A 14063-nucleotide genomic window follows, 5' to 3' on the forward strand; every position below is an offset into this window, starting at 1 on the left:
CTGGGTCAGATTTGGGGGCTGTCTAAGCCCATAACTCTTGTGCAGAAGGGGTCAGGCCACCCCCACTTGGCAGGAATATCGTCCAGGAGGCCACCTACACACAGCAACATCACTTGTCCCCCTGCTCCCCAGGGAATTTGAATTCAGGGGGTCACAGCATGGCTGCCCATGGATATAAAATGGTCCTGGTTGGGCAGGCCTGAGGGGGGCACAAACGACCACCGGAGCAGCACACAGCCCCAATAGCTGATCCCTCTCCTCAGCCTGGTCATTAGCTTTCGAATGACACCCCAGTGGCCCCTGTGGACTCACCAAGAGTCCCAGCAGGGGCCACAATGCGTGACCTGGACAGCAGATTTGAAAAGACATTTTCAGCCTGGGTCAGATTTGGGGGCTGTCTAAGCCCATAACTCTTGTGCAGAAGGGGTCAGGCCACCCCCACTTGGCAGGAATATCGTCCAGGAGGCCACCTACACACAGCAACATCACTTGTCCCCCTGCTCCCCAGGGAATTTGAATTCAGGGGGTCACAGCATGGCTGCCCATGGATATAAAATGGTCCTGGTTGGGCAGGCCTGAGGGGGGCACAAACGACCACCGGAGCAGCACACAGCCCCAATAGCTGATCCCTCTCCTCAGCCTGGTCATTAGCTTTCGAATGACACCCCAGTGGCCCCTGTGGACTCACCAAGAGTCCCAGCAGGGGCCACAATGCGTGACCTGGACAGCAGATTTGAAAAGACATTTTCAGCCTGGGTCAGATTTGGGGGCTGTCTAAGCCCATAACTCTTGTGCAGAAGGGGTCAGGCCACCCCCACTTGGCAGGAATATCGTCCAGGAGGCCACCTACACACAGCAACATCACTTGTCCCCCTGCTCCCCAGGGAATTTGAATTCAGGGGGTCACAGCATGGCTGCCCGTAGATAAAAAATGGTCGTGGTGGCGCCGGCCTGAGGGGGGCACAAACGACCGCCGGAGCAGCACACAGCCCCAATAGCTGTTCCCTCTCCTCAGCCTGGTCATTAGCTTTCGAATGACACCCCAGTGGCCCCTGTGGACTCACCAAGAGTCCCTGCAGGGGCCACAATGCGTGACCTGGACAGCAGTTTTGAAAAGACATTTTCAGCCTGGGTCAGATTTGGGGGCTGTCTAAGCCCATAACTCTTGTGCAGAAGGGGTCAGGCCACCCCCACTTGGCAGGAATATCGTCCAGGAGGCCACCTACACACAACAACATCCCTTGTCCCCCTGCTCCCCAGGGAATTTGAATTCAGGGGGTCACAGCATGGCTGCCCGTAGATAAAAAATGGTCGTGGTGGCGCCGGCCTGAGGGGGGCACAAACGACCGCCGGAGCAGCACACAGCCCCAATAGCTGTTCCCTCTCCTCAGCCTGGTCATTAGCTTTCGAATGACACCCCAGTGGCCCCTCTGGACTCACCAAGAGTCCCTGCAGGGGCCACAATGCGTGACCTGGACAGCAGTTTTGAAAAGACATTTTCAGTCTGGGTCAGATTTGGGGGCTGTCTAAGCCCATAACTCTTGTGCAGAAGGGGTCAGGCCACCCCTACTTGGCAGGAATATCGTCCAGGAGGCCACCTACACACAGCAACATCACTTGTCCCCCTGCTCCCCAGGGAATTTGAATTCAGGGGGTCACAGCATGGCTGCCCATGGATATAAAATGGTCCTGGTTGGGCAGGCCTGAGGGGGGCACAAACGACCACCGGAGCAGCACACAGCCCCAAGAGCTGATCCCTCTCCTCAGCCTGGTCATTAGCTTTCGAATGACACCCCAGTGGCCCCTGTGGACTCACCAAGAGTCCCAGCAGGGGCCACAATGCGTGACCTGGACAGCAGATTTGAAAAGACATTTTCAGCCTGGGTCAGATTTGGGGGCTGTCTAAGCCCATAACTCTTGTGCAGAAGGGGTCAGGCCACCCCCACTTGGCAGGAATATCGTCCAGGAGGCCACCTACACACAGCAACATCACTTGTCCCCCTGCTCCCCAGGGAATTTGAATTCAGGGGGTCACAGCATGGCTGCCCGTAGATAAAAAATGGTCGTGGTGGCGCCGGCCTGAGGGGGGCACAAACGACCGCCGGAGCAGCACACAGCCCCAATAGCTGTTCCCTCTCCTCAGCCTGGTCATTAGCTTTCGAATGACACCCCAGTGGCCCCAGTGGACTCACCAAGAGTCCCTGCAGGGGCCACAATGCGTGACCTGGACAGCAGTTTTGAAAAGACATTTTCAGCCTGGGTCAGATTTGGGGGCTGTCTAAGCCCATAACTCTTGTGCAGAAGGGGTCAGGCCACCCCCACTTGGCAGGAATATCGTCCAGGAGGCCACCTACACACAGCAACATCACTTGTCCCCCTGCTCCCCAGGGAATTTGAATTCAGGGGGTCACAGCATGGCTGCCCATGGATATAAAATGGTCCTGGTTGGGCAGGCCTGAGGGGGGCACAAACGACCACCGGAGCAGCACACAGCCCCAAGAGCTGATCCCTCTCCTCAGCCTGGTCATTAGCTTTCGAATGACACCCCAGTGGCCCCTGTGGACTCACCAAGAGTCCCAGCAGGGGCCACAATGCGTGACCTGGACAGCAGATTTGAAAAGACATTTTCAGCCTGGGTCAGATTTGGGGGCTGTCTAAGCCCATAACTCTTGTGCAGAAGGGGTCAGGCCACCCCCACTTGGCAGGAATATCGTCCAGGAGGCCACCTACACACAGCAACATCACTTGTCCCCCTGCTCCACAGGGAATTTGAATTCAGGGGGTCACAGCATGGCTGCCCGTAGATAAAAAATGGTCGTGGTGGCGCCGGCCTGAGGGGGGCACAAACGACCGCCGGAGCAGCACACAGCCCCAATAGCTGTTCCCTCTCCTCAGCCTGGTCATTAGCTTTCGAATGACACCCCAGTGGCCCCTGTGGACTCACCAAGAGTCCCTGCAGGGGCCACAATGCGTGACCTGGACAGCAGTTTTGAAAAGACATTTTCAGCCTGGGTCAGATTTGGGGGCTGTCTAAGCCCATAACTCTTGTGCAGAAGGGGTCAGGCCACCCCCACTTGGCAGGATCATCGTCCAGGAGGCTACCTACACACAGCAACATCACTTGTCCCCCTGCTCCCCAGGGAATTTGAATTCAGGGGGTCACAGCATGGCTGCCCATGGATATAAAATGGTCCTGGTTGGGCAGGCCTGAGGGGGGCACAAACGACCACCGGAGCAGCACACAGCCCCAATAGCTGTTCCCTCTCCTCAGCCTGGTCATTAGCTTTCGAATGACACCCCAGTGGCCCCTGTGGACTCACCAAGAGTCCCTGCAGGGGCCACAATGCGTGACCTGGACAGCAGTTTTGAAAAGACATTTTCAGCCTTGGTCAGATTTGGGGGCTGTCTAAGCCCATAACTCTTGTGCAGAAGGGGTCAGGCCACCCCCACTTGGCAGGATCATCGTCCAGGAGGCTGCCTACACACAGCACATCACTTGTCCCCCTGCTCCCCAGGGAATTTGAATTCAGGGGGTCACAGCATGGCTGCCCATGGATATAAAATGGTCCTGGTTGGGCAGGCCTGAGGGGGGCACAAACGACCACCGGAGCAGCACACAGCCCCAATAGCTGTTCCCTCTCCTCAGCCTGGTCATTAGCTTTCGAATGACACCCCAGTGGCCCCTGTGGACTCACCAAGAGTCCCAGCAGGGGCCACAATGCGTGACCTGGACAGCAGATTTGAAAAGACATTTTCAGCCTGGGTCAGATTTGGGGGCTGTCTAAGCCCATAACTCTTGTGCAGAAGGGGTCAGGCCACCCCCACTTGGCAGGAATATCGTCCAGGAGGCCACCTACACACAGCAACATCACTTGTCCCCCTGCTCCCCAGGGAATTTGAATTCAGGGGGTCACAGCATGGCTGCCCGTAGATAAAAAATGGTCGTGGTGGCGCCGGCCTGAGGGGGGCACAAACGACCGCCGGAGCAGCACACAGCCCAATAGCTGTTCCCTCTCCTCAGCCTGGTCATTAGCTTTCGAATGACACCCCAGTGGCCCCTCTGGACTCACCAAGAGTCCCTGCAGGGGCCACAATGCGTGACCTGGACAGCAGTTTTGAAAAGACATTTTCAGCCTGGGTCAGATTTGGGGGCTGTCTAAGCCCATAACTCTTGTGCAGAAGGGGTCAGGCCACCCCCACTTGGCAGGAATATCGTCCAGGAGGCCACCTACACACAGCAACATCACTTGTCCCCCTGCTCCCCAGGGAATTTGAATTCAGGGGGTCACAGCATGGCTGCCCGTAGATAAAAAATGGTCCTGGATGGGCAGGCCTGAGGGGGGCACAAACGACCACCGGAGCAGCACACAGCCCCAATAGCTGATCCCTCTCCTCAGCCTGGTCATTAGCTTTCGAATGACACCCCAGTGGCCCCTGTGGACTCACCAAGAGTCCCAGCAGGGGCCACAATGCGTGACCTGGACAGCAGATTTGAAAATACATTTTCAGCCTGGGTCAGATTTGGGGGCTGTCTAAGCCCATAACTCTTGTGCAGAAGGGGTCAGGCCACCCCCACTTGGCAGGAATATCATCCAGGAGGCCACCTACACATAGCAACATCACTTGTCCCCCTGCTCCACAGGGAATTTGAATTCAGGGGGTCACAGCATGGCTGCCCGTAGATAAAAAATGGTCGTGGTGGCGAAGGCCTGAGGGGGGCACAAACGACCGCCGGAGCAGCACACAGCCCCAATAGCTGTTCCCTCTCCTCAGCCTGGTCATTAGCTTTCGAATGACACCCCAGTGGCCCCTGTGGACTCACCAAGAGTCCCAGCAGGGGCCACAATGCGTGACCTGGACAGCAGATTTGAAAATACATTTTCAGCCTGGGTCAGATTTGGGGGCTGTCTAAGCCCATAACTCTTGTGCAGAAGGGGTCAGGCCACCCCCACTTGGCAGGAATATCGTCCAGGAGGCCACCTACACACAGCAACATCACTTGTCCCCCTGCTCCCCAGGGAATTTGAATTCAGGGGGTCACAGCATGGCTGCCCGTAGATAAAAAATGGTCGTGGTGGCGCCGGCCTGAGGGGGGCACAAACGACCGCCGGAGCAGCACACAGCCCCAATAGCTGTTCCCTCTCCTCAGCCTGGTCATTAGCTTTCGAATGACACCCCAGTGGCCCCTGTGGACTCACCAAGAGTCCCAGCAGGGGCCACAATGCGTGACCTGGACAGCAGATTTGAAAATACATTTTCAGCCTGGGTCAGATTTGGGGGCTGTCTAAGCCCATAACTCTTGTGCAGAAGGGGTCAGGCCACCCCCACTTGGCAGGAATATCGTCCAGGAGGCCACCTACACACAGCAACATCACTTGTCCCCCTGCTCCACAGGGAATTTGAATTCAGGGGGTCACAGCATGGCTGCTCGTAGATAAAAATGGTCGTGGTGGCGCAGGCCTGAGGGGGGCACAAACGACCGCCGGAGCAGCACACAGCCCCAATAGCTGTTCCCTCTCCTCAGCCTGGTCATTAGCTTTCGAATGACACCCCAGTGGCCCCTGTGGACTCACCAAGAGTCCCAGCAGGGGCCACAATGCGTGACCTGGACAGCAGTTTTGAAAATACATTTTCAGCCTGGGTCAGATTTGGGGGCTGTCTAAGCCCATAACTCTTGTGCAGAAGGGGTCAGGCCACCCCCACTTGGCAGGAATATCGTCCAGGAGGCCACCTACACACAGCAACATCACTTGTCCCCCTGCTCCCCAGGGAATTTGAATTCAGGGGGTCACAGCATGGCTGCCCGTAGATAAAAAATGGTCGTGGTGGCGCCGGCCTGAGGGGGGCACAAACGACCGCCGGAGCAGCACACAGCCCCAATAGCTGTTCCCTCTCCTCAGCCTGGTCATTAGCTTTCGAATGACACCCCAGTGGCCCCTGTGGACTCACCAAGAGTCCCAGCGGGGGCCACAATGCGTGACCTGGACAGCAGATTTGAAAATACATTTTCAGCCTGGGTCAGATTTGGGGGCTGTCTAAGCCCATAACTCTTGTGCAGAAGGGGTCAGGCCACCCCCACTTGGCAGGATCATCGTCCAGGAGGCTACCTACACACAGCAACATCACTTGTCCCCCTGCTCCCCAGGGAATTTGAATTCAGGGGGTCACAGCATGGCTGCCCATGGATATAAAATGGTCCTGGTTGGGCAGGCCTGAGGGGGGCACAAACGACCACCGGAGCAGCACACAGCCCCAATAGCTGTTCCCTCTCCTCAGCCTGGTCATTAGCTTTCGAATGACACCCCAGTGGCCCCTGTGGACTCACCAAGAGTCCCTGCAGGGGCCACAATGCGTGACCTGGACAGCAGTTTTGAAAAGACATTTTCAGCCTGGGTCAGATTTGGGGGCTGTCTAAGCCCATAACTCTTGTGCAGAAGGGGTCAGGCCACCCCCACTTGGCAGGATCATCGTCCAGGAGGCTGCCTACACACAGCACATCACTTGTCCCCCTGCTCCCCAGGGAATTTGAATTCAGGGGGTCACAGCATGGCTGCCCATGGATATAAAATGGTCCTGGTTGGGCAGGCCTGAGGGGGGCACAAACGACCACCGGAGCAGCACACAGCCCCAATAGCTGTTCCCTCTCCTCAGCCTGGTCATTAGCTTTCGAATGACACCCCAGTGGCCCCTGTGGACTCACCAAGAGTCCCAGCAGGGGCCACAATGCGTGACCTGGACAGCAGATTTGAAAAGACATTTTCAGCCTGGGTCAGATTTGGGGGCTGTCTAAGCCCATAACTCTTGTGCAGAAGGGGTCAGGCCACCCCCACTTGGCAGGAATATCGTCCAGGAGGCCACCTACACACAGCAACATCACTTGTCCCCCTGCTCCCCAGGGAATTTGAATTCAGGGGGTCACAGCATGGCTGCCCGTAGATAAAAAATGGTCGTGGTGGCGCCGGCCTGAGGGGGGCACAAACGACCGCCGGAGCAGCACACAGCCCAATAGCTGTTCCCTCTCCTCAGCCTGGTCATTAGCTTTCGAATGACACCCCAGTGGCCCCTCTGGACTCACCAAGAGTCCCTGCAGGGGCCACAATGCGTGACCTGGACAGCAGTTTTGAAAAGACATTTTCAGCCTGGGTCAGATTTGGGGGCTGTCTAAGCCCATAACTCTTGTGCAGAAGGGGTCAGGCCACCCCCACTTGGCAGGAATATCGTCCAGGAGGCCACCTACACACAGCAACATCACTTGTCCCCCTGCTCCCCAGGGAATTTGAATTCAGGGGGTCACAGCATGGCTGCCCGTAGATAAAAAATGGTCCTGGATGGGCAGGCCTGAGGGGGGCACAAACGACCACCGGAGCAGCACACAGCCCCAATAGCTGATCCCTCTCCTCAGCCTGGTCATTAGCTTTCGAATGACACCCCAGTGGCCCCTGTGGACTCACCAAGAGTCCCAGCAGGGGCCACAATGCGTGACCTGGACAGCAGATTTGAAAAGACATTTTCAGCCTGGGTCAGATTTGGGGGCTGTCTAAGCCCATAACTCTTGTGCAGAAGGGGTCAGGCCACCCCCACTTGGCAGGAATATCATCCAGGAGGCCACCTACACATAGCAACATCACTTGTCCCCCTGCTCCACAGGGAATTTGAATTCAGGGGGTCACAGCATGGCTGCCCGTAGATAAAAAATGGTCGTGGTGGCGAAGGCCTGAGGGGGGCACAAACGACCGCCGGAGCAGCACACAGCCCCAATAGCTGTTCCCTCTCCTCAGCCTGGTCATTAGCTTTCGAATGACACCCCAGTGGCCCCTGTGGACTCACCAAGAATCCCAGCAGGGGCCACAATGCGTGACCTGGACAGCAGATTTGAAAATACATTTTCAGCCTGGGTCAGATTTGGGGGCTGTCTAAGCCCATAACTCTTGTGCAGAAGGGGTCAGGCCACCCCCACTTGGCAGGAATATCGTCCAGGAGGCCACCTACACACAGCAACATCACTTGTCCCCCTGCTCCCCAGGGAATTTGAATTCAGGGGGTCACAGCATGGCTGCCCGTAGATAAAAAATGGTCGTGGTGGCGCCGGCCTGAGGGGGGCACAAACGACCGCCGGAGCAGCACACAGCCCCAATAGCTGTTCCCTCTCCTCAGCCTGGTCATTAGCTTTCGAATGACACCCCAGTGGCCCCTGTGGACTCACCAAGAGTCCCAGCAGGGGCCACAATGCGTGACCTGGACAGCAGATTTGAAAATACATTTTCAGCCTGGGTCAGATTTGGGGGCTGTCTAAGCCCATAACTCTTGTGCAGAAGGGGTCAGGCCACCCCCACTTGGCAGGAATATCGTCCAGGAGGCCACCTACACACAGCAACATCACTTGTCCCCCTGCTCCACAGGGAATTTGAATTCAGGGGGTCACAGCATGGCTGCTCGTAGATAAAAATGGTCGTGGTGGCGCAGGCCTGAGGGGGGCACAAACGACCGCCGGAGCAGCACACAGCCCCAATAGCTGTTCCCTCTCCTCAGCCTGGTCATTAGCTTTCGAATGACACCCCAGTGGCCCCTGTGGACTCACCAAGAGTCCCAGCGGGGGCCACAATGCGTGACCTGGACAGCAGATTTGAAAATACATTTTCAGCCTGGGTCAGATTTGGGGGCTGTCTAAGCCCATAACTCTTGTGCAGAAGGGGTCAGGCCACCCCCACTTGGCAGGAATATCGTCCAGGAGGCCACCTACACACAGCAACATCACTTGTCCCCCTGCTCCCCAGGGAATTTGAATTCAGGGGGTCACAGCATGGCTGCCCGTAGATAAAAAATGGTCGTGGTGGCGCCGGCCTGAGGGGGGCACAAACGACCCCCGGAGCAGCACACAGCCCCAATAGCTGTTCCTTCTCCTCAGCCTGGTCATTAGCTTTCGAATGACACCCCAGTGGCCCCTCTGGACTCACCAAGAGTCCCTGCAGGGGCCACAATGCGTGACCTGGACAGCAGTTTTGAAAAGACATTTTCAGCCTGGGTCAGATTTGGGGGCTGTCTAAGCCCATAACTCTTGTGCAGAAGGGGTCAGGCCACCCCCACTTGGCAGGAATATCGTCCAGGAGGCCACCTACACACAGCAACATCACTTGTCCCCCTGCTCCCCAGGGAATTTGAATTCAGGGGGTCACAGCATGGCTGCCCATGGATATAAAATGGTCCTGGTTGGGCAGGCCTGAGGGGGGCACAAACGACCACCGGAGCAGCACACAGCCCCAATAGCTGATCCCTCTCCTCAGCCTGGTCATTAGCTTTCGAATGACACCCCAGTGGCCCCTGTGGACTCACCAAGAGTCCCAGCAGGGGCCACAATGCGTGACCTGGACAGCAGATTTGAAAAGACATTTTCAGCCTGGGGCAGCCCGTTATCCATTTGCAGAGAAACATGGAAGACTATGGCATTCTCCAGCACTATGTGTACTATTTATATGGGCACTAGATGGTGGCCCGTTTCTATGGATGGGATTCTCCAGCACTACGTGTGCTATTTATATAGGCATTGGAAGGCATTCTCCAGCACTATGTGTACTATTTATATGAGCAGTGGACGGCATTCTCCAGCACCATGTGTACTATTGGTGTGGGCATTGGATGGCATTCTCCAGCACTATGTGTACTATTGGTGTGGGCACTGGATGGCATTCTCCAGCACCATGTGTACTATTGGTGTGGGCACTGGAATGCATTCTCCAGCACTATGTGTACTGTTGGTGTGGGAACTGGATGGCATTCTCCAGCACTATGTGTGCTATTTATATGGGCAGTGGGGGGGTCCCTGTTTGGGGCCAATATCTCTGGAATCCCAAGTCTCAGCCGGCCGAGGGGGGGTCTTAACATTTGTGGGAGAGTCTGTTCTCTCACCACCTGAAATATCTAGTGCCTATGTCAGTCAACCACGGAGATATAAGCGTTTATCTCCCTATGAGGACTCCCATTCATTTGGGACTTTGAAATATTTTTTTCACTTGCAGAGTCCATTCCGGGTAAGAAAGCCTATAACTCGGGTTTCTTACCCAGATTGGACCCTGTCATTTTCATTGAAGGGGGAGCTCACGGTCCCGGCCTCGTTTCTCCGGAACCACAAGTCGCAGCGATGCGCTTTTGGTGTCTTTTTAAAGGGCAGACCCTGGGCTTTCTTCCACAGCAGGAACTTTTTGCGCCGTACCTACGACCGCAGAGCGGTGACCCCCGGAGTTTTGGCATTTTTTTCCTCATAGACATGCATTGGAAGCGATTTGATAGGGGGGTCTCTGTTTCGGGCCAATATCTCTGGAATCCCAAGTCTCAGCCGGTCGAGGGGGGTCTTATCATTTGCAGGAGAGTCTGTGCTCTCACCACCTGAAATATCTAGTGCCTATGTCAGTCAACCACGGAGATATAAGCGTTTATCTCCCTATGAGGACTCCCATTCATTTGGGACTTTGAAATATTTTTTCCACTTGCAGAGTCCATTCCGGGTAAGAAAGCCTATAACTCGGGTTTCTTACCCAGATTGGACCCTGTCATTTTCATTGAAGGGGGAGCTCACGGTCCCAGCCTCGTTTCTCCGGAACCACAAGTCGCAGCGACGCGCTTTTGGTGTCTTTTTAAAGGGCAGACCCTGGGCTTTCTTCCACAGCAGGAACTTTTTGCGCCGTACCTACGACCGCAGAGCGGTGACCCCCATAGTTTTGGCATTTTTTTCCTCATAGACATGCATTGGAAGCGATTTGATAGGGGGGGTCTCTGTCTGGGGCCAATATCTCTGGAATCCCAAGTCTCAGTTGGTCAAGGGGGGTCTTAACATTTGTGGGAGAGTCTGTGCTCTCACCACCTGAAATATCTAGTGCCTATGTCAGTCAACCACGGAGATATAAGCGTTTATCTCCCTATGAGGACTCCCATTCATTTGGGACTTTGAAATATTTTTTTCACTTGCAGAGTCCATTCCGGGTAAGAAAGCCTATAACTCGGGTTTCTTACCCAGATCGGACCCTGTCATTTTCATTGAAGGGGGAGCTCACGGTCCCGGCCTCATTTCTCCGGAACCACAAGTCGCAGCGACGTGCTTTTGGTGTCATTTTAAAGGGCAGGCCCGGGGCTTTCTTCCCCGGAAAGAACTTTTTGCGCCGTACCTACGAACGCAGAGCAGTGACCCCCGGAGTTTTGGCATTTTTTTTCCTCATAGACATGCATTGGAAGCGATTTGATAGGGGGGTCTCTGTTTCGGGCCAATATCTCTGGAATCCCAAGTCTCAGCCGGTCGAGGGGGGTCTTAACATTTGTGGGAGAGTCTGTGCTCTCACCTCCTGAAATATCTAGTGCCTATGTCAGTCAACCACGGAGATATAAGCGTTTATCTCCCTATGAGGACTCCCATTCATTTGGGACTTTGAAATATTTTTTTCACTTGCAGAGTCCATTCCGGGTAAGAAAGCCTATAACTCGGGTTTCTTACCCAGATCGGACCCTGTCATTTTCATTGAAGGGGGAGCTCACGGTCCCGGCCTCGTTTCTCCGGAACCACAAGTCGCAGCGACGCGCTTTTGGTGTCATTTTAAAGGGCAGACCCTGGGCTTTCTTCCAAAGCAGGAACTTTTTGCGCCGTACCTACGACCGCAGAGCGGTGATCCCCAGAGTTTTGGCATTTTTTTCCTCATAGACATGCATTGGAAGCAATTTGATAGGGGGGTCTCTGTCTGGGGCCAATATCTCTGGAATCCCAAGTCTCAGCCGGTCGAGGGGGGTCTTAACATTTGTGGGAGAGTCTGTTCTCTCACCACCTGAAATATCTAGTGCCTATGTCAGTCAACCACGGAGATATAAGCGTTTATCTCCATATGAGGACTCCCATTCATTTGGGACTTTGAAATATTTTTTTCACTTGCAGAGTCCATTCCGGGTAAGAAAGCCTATAACTCGGGTTTCTTACCCAGATCGGACCCTGTCATTTTCATTGAAGGGGGAGCTCACGGTCCCGGCCTCGTTTCTCCGGAACCACAAGTCGCAGCGACGCGCTTTTGGTGTCTTTTTAAAGGGCAGACCCTGGGCTTTCTTACAAAGCAGGAACTTTTTGCACCGTACCTACGACCGCAGAGCGGTGACCCCCAGAGTTTTGGCATTTTTTTCCTCATAGACATGCATTGGAAGCGATTTGATAGGGGGGGTCTCTGTCTGGGGCCAATATCTCTGGAATCCCAAGTCTCAGTTGGTCAAGGGGGGTCTTAACATTTGTGGGAGAGTCTGTGCTCTCACCACCTGAAATATCTAGTGCCTATGTCAGTCAACCACGGAGATATAAGCGTTTATCTCCCTATGAGGACTCCCATTCATTTGGGACTTTGAAATATTTTTTTCACTTGCAGAGTCCATTCCGGGTAAGAAAGCCTATAACTCGGGTTTCTTACCCAGATCGGACCCTGTCATTTTCATTGAAGGGGGAGCTCACGGTCCCGGCCTCGTTTCTCCGGAACCACAAGTCGCAGCGACGCGCTTTTGGTGTCATTTTAAAGGGCAGGCCCTGGGCTTTCTTCCCCAGAAAGAACTTTGGCGCAGGACCTACGACCGCAGAGCGGTGACCCCCGGAGTTTTGGCATTTTTTTTCTCATAGACATGCATTGGAAGCGATTTGATAGGGGGGTCTCTGTTTGGGGCCAATATCTCTGGAATCCCAAGTCTCATCCGGTCGAGGGGGGTCTTATTTGTGGGAGAGTCTGTGCTCTCACCACATGAAATATCTAGTGCCTATGTCAGTCAACCACGGAGATATAAGTGTTTGTCTCCCTATGAGGATTCCCATTCATTTAGGACTCTGAAATATTTTTCAAGTTTCTGAAAAAATGGAAAGCGCCATGCAATAAATGGCACAATAATAATAATAATAATAATAATAATAATCTATATATATATAATTGTCTAAGGGTTTTTCTGTCTGTCCTGGAAATCCCGCATCTCTGATTGGTCGAGGCCGCCTGGGCCTCGACCAATCAGCGACGGGCACAGTATCGACGTAGATGTCATAATGGTTGCCATGGCGACGATGATGTCATAAAGGTTGCCTCAACCAATCAGCGATGGGCACAGTCTGCTGCAAATTCTGGAATCATAATTGTCCATATACTACGGGGACATGCATATTCTAGAATACCCGATGCGTTAGAATCGGGCCACAATCTAGTAGCACAATAATCCGATAGCGCTGCACATATATTAACACATAGTGATGAGGGCCCAATGCCATCATAGCAGGAAGGTGGTGACGACACACTGGCTGGGTTCTGTGGTGCTGGCCACCTAGCACCCCCCGCGTACGGACACTGAGTTACCGTTAGCAGGGTGGAGACAGCGCCGCTGCTGCAGGTGTGTGCAGGAGTCTTTCCCAGATATCCCTGCACTGTCCTGGATGTTAAATTGCAGCATCTGTGTTCAGGATAGTGCATCTTCCTAACAATGCATATATTATCAGTACTAATAGATCTATTTGGCCATATTCGGCATCTGAATATATTCAATCAACACTACACCCCACCAATATACTAGAGAGGCAAACAAAATCATGTCAAACTTTTACAACATTTTATTTGTGGAAAAAGTGATGAGGCCGAGGCAAAATACATTTATCACAAAAACAAAATATAAGAAAAAAAAACTGCTTTAAAATGTAACCAATTCCAACCACTGCTTTCAACCTGTGGAAAGAGAAAAATCAAATTAAAAACATTTTACAATGCAGAATACAATAAAAGTAAATAGTGTGAGCTTGGGATTATAGTACAGAAAGGTGAATGGCTCCCTGTGAGAGGGTGTCACGGGCTGGAGGACGGTGTCACGGGCTGGAGGACGGTGTCACGGGCTGGAGGACGGTGTCACGGGCTGGAGGACGGTGTCACGGGCATGGAGGACGGTTGTCAGGGCATGGAGGACGGTTGTCAGTGCATGGAGGACGGTTGTCAGGGCATGGAGGAGGCTGTCAGGGCATGGAGGAGGCTGCCAGGGCATGGAGGAGGCTGTCAGGGCATGGAGGAGGCTGCCAGGGCATGGAG

At 54.1% G+C, this 14063-nt stretch overlaps 1 protein-coding gene across 2 annotated transcripts in view; it reads right to left on the reverse strand.

Moving 5' to 3' along the window:
* Window positions 1-13579: 13579 nt before the first annotated feature.
* LOC143792834 (uncharacterized) overlaps window positions 13580-14063 on the reverse strand; it is a 50097-nt gene continuing 49613 nt past the window's right edge. For both annotated transcript variants that reach the window (XR_013219932.1, XR_013219931.1), the window contains one exon: window positions 13580-13709. The gene's annotated coding sequence lies outside the window, so the exon portion shown is untranslated. The remainder of the gene's footprint in view (window positions 13710-14063) is intronic.

Source organism: Ranitomeya variabilis, unplaced genomic scaffold (assembly GCF_051348905.1).
Source record: "Ranitomeya variabilis isolate aRanVar5 unplaced genomic scaffold, aRanVar5.hap1 Scaffold_89, whole genome shotgun sequence".
Lineage (NCBI taxonomy): Eukaryota > Metazoa > Chordata > Amphibia > Anura > Dendrobatidae > Ranitomeya > Ranitomeya variabilis.